This window comes from Hesperophylax consimilis, chromosome 17, assembly GCF_061612785.1.
Source record: "Hesperophylax consimilis isolate HC1 chromosome 17, BYU_Hcon_1.0, whole genome shotgun sequence".
Classification (NCBI taxonomy): domain Eukaryota; kingdom Metazoa; phylum Arthropoda; class Insecta; order Trichoptera; family Limnephilidae; genus Hesperophylax; species Hesperophylax consimilis.
In genome coordinates, this window is record NC_142852.1 from 26,095,802 (window position 1) to 26,099,032 (window position 3,231).

The window sequence follows — 3,231 nt, forward strand, 5'->3', positions numbered from 1 at the left end:
TACTTACCGCGTAAAAACGACCGTCCCGCGACGCTGTGCACCGACGACTGAGCTAATGAAAAAGGACAGCTAGATGCGCGAGCTCATTAGAAAGAGACAGCGTTTTCTTACCGTCGCGGGCGCCTCTGAGGCGTAGGTTATCTTTCTAGGGTTAAGAAAGACTACCTGGATTTTTCCAACGAAACCAGACACATGGTGGATCACAGTGGAAAAAAAGCTTTCGCGTGTTCCGAGTGCTACTATTCTTATTCAAGAAAGTCATATTTAACAAATCACATGTTGATTCATCGCTAATAAAAAATATATCGTTGTGCTCTAGTAAATCTGACAAAAATCTCTATTAATGAATAAAAAACTGAAAAGAACATCGTTGACGCAATCTTGTAATACTGTGGTGTGTACTAAATACAACATGTTGCAAATAACATGCTTAAAACAATGTTGAATAAAAAACATCATATGAATAGGATTATCTACATGTGTGACAAAAAAGTGATGGTTTTACAAGTGATAAGTTTTGGTTTTATCTTTAATTTGCATCAGATTAATCGATTAAGGATAATACAAAAAAAAAAACATATTTTTTTTTGCTGAAGGTTTTTCTGTGGGCGACAGTAGCTCTGGTTCAATGAACTCGGATTTGTTTTGAATCTAAGTGTCATTTTCAATATTGGAACTGATATTATGTCAAGAACTATATCTAGCAGAAATAATATTTAAATTCGATATTCGAAATACCTTAGGTTTAATCTTCAAAATAAATTCAGGCATCCAATTCCAGTCATTTTTTGAAGTTTTTGTGAAGTTTTTTATCCCTAGATATTGTGCTAATGTCACGCAAATGATGTGTTTGGAATACATGTTTTGTCGTGTGCGACTTTCAGTTAAACTACGATTGCATTATTATTTCTTTTTTTTATGCTTCCGATTTTGTTGTCCGGGTTAAATCTTCCCCATAGGAAAAACTAAGCCCTTCCACACACTTTTCCGCAAATGATTATCTAGTCAATCAACATTATGTAAGTGCATTATATAAGCAAAATACATACAAAACAATACAAGAACAACACGTCAACTCACCAGAGATCAAATGGGAAAATAATTCACCGACTCCAGATATTTTCATATCAGAGGGTTCGGCTCGGTAGAACTTCTAACAGGGCCTATAAATCCTACTGATCCCTCAACTTAAATATTTAAAAAAATCTTTTGTTATCTTACATGTATTCAAAATGACCGACTTTTGCATCTTTATATATAAATTTTTGATTGATCTAATACGCCTAAATTTTTAATGAGAGAGCTAGGTATAATGCCAGTAGCCGAAATAACGAATGGTAATATTTTTATAATCTGAGAATGCCAAATTCTTTTTATTTCATTTCCTAAATCTGTGTATTTTCTTATTTTTTCATTATTTAACAGATTTTTGATGTTGATGTTCTTCCGGACTAGATCATAAAATTTTAATACTTAATTTTCAAAAGTTAGGTTTGTTAGATGATCCTTCGGCATTTTTAATATTGATTAAATAATTAGATTTTTTAATTTCAACATGGATTAGACTTGTTTTATCGGAAATAGATTTGTTTGAAAGAATGATAGACTGAGGTTAATTTTTCGAATGAGAGAGTTTTAGATTAAAAAAATGTAATAGATTATTTATAATTGTGTTGAGGTAATGGCTGATAAGGTATTTCAAGTAAAGATGTTCGTATACTAGAATAATTTGCGAATTTGGTGGAATGTCATTTATTTCATTGTGTTGCTAATGGTGTAACATCGGTTTTATAATGTATCCCCATCATTGACTGAGTCCCGTTGGCGTCATGTATCTTTTATCAGGAGATTTTTCAATGTGGATGAGTGTTTCAGGCGAATAATTATTGCTTGTAAAATAATTTTTACCCTTTGTGCTATGCATAAAATATCTTGTCTTAACATTAGTTTACCAAAAAATAATAATTCATATTTGACAAGTTCTAGTATTTCACCTAAAATGTAGACAATTTGTCTCAACGCCATCTAGTGAGAGAGTTAGCACTTACAATGCCATTCTCATATAAAATAAAGTTGGTTGTTTTCAGGTGAAAAAATGTAACAAGCAGTAATTGTTGAATGAAACACTAGTATATATTGAATTATTTCGCGGATACGAGATAAGCCGCCATAGCTCAGTGGTCAGAGCTGTCGACCAGAAATCGAAGGGACACGGGTTCGAGTCCCGTTGGCGTCATGTATCTTTTATCAGGAGATTTTTCAATGTGGATGAGTGTTTCAGGCGAATAATTATTGCTTGTAAAATATTTTTTACTCTTTGTGCTATGCATAAAAAATCTTGTCTTTAACATTAGTTTACCAAAAAATAATAATTCAATATAAATGTTATTGCAATAGGGAATCAAGAGTGGACTGTAAACAATAATTGTGAACTTTAGAGTGGACACAACTATAGTTTGAGATGGTGAACATGGAGTAAGGAAGGAATCCGACTTACCCCTTTGATGTTATTCAACGATGTTGATGGTTCGTTTCACTCACAGGAGATCGGAGATTTTTACACACAAGCGTCCATAACATCCAGGTTGGATAAGAAACACACTGAGGGAACCGAATATGTTTACTGCACAGCCTTTTACCCCAAGTTGATATCAATACAAAGCACTGATCACAAAGAGATGTAAATCAAACAGGCTTCATCAATAAACTGATTTTACGGTTCGTTTTATTGTTGTAGAATTTCACGCAAACACGTGGGTACAGTCAGATAATGACAGGTAGGTAAAATAGGATGAGAACAATTGCAAGGACAATGTTACTGGAAGATTAATACTTGCGTCAACAATAAAGCCCGTTTTTTTCTTCTATCTAATCCCGTTTATTACTAACAATGCTGGTAAGGGAGATCTGTAGAGAGATCGTGTAGTGGAAAACATAGGTAAAAGAGAATTAAGTTTGTGGGAAAGAAATAAAAATTAAAGCGAAAAATGCTTGTGGGTGACAGTTTCTTTATTTGAAGGAGTTCAATTCAAATTATTCGCTAACGACTGTCTGTTTTACAAATTAACTGAGATATATTAAATATTTGTTACAAAAAAATGACTTATTTCTAAATATCGTCAATACATCAGTTTAACTAAAATAAATCCAATATTCACTGAATATAATAGAAGTTGATATAATTTTAAAAAAGAATCAACGATTCTTAGACAGAAAAGGTAACAGTATTTT

At 32.6% G+C, this 3,231-nt stretch overlaps 1 non-coding gene across 1 annotated transcript; it reads left to right on the forward strand.

Moving 5' to 3' along the window:
• Positions 1-2,163: 2,163 nt before the first annotated feature.
• Positions 2,164-2,236, forward strand: TRNAS-AGA (transfer RNA serine (anticodon AGA)). Its single transcript has one exon. It is a non-coding gene; the product is annotated as a tRNA-Ser (tRNA).
• Positions 2,237-3,231: the final 995 nt, after the last annotated feature.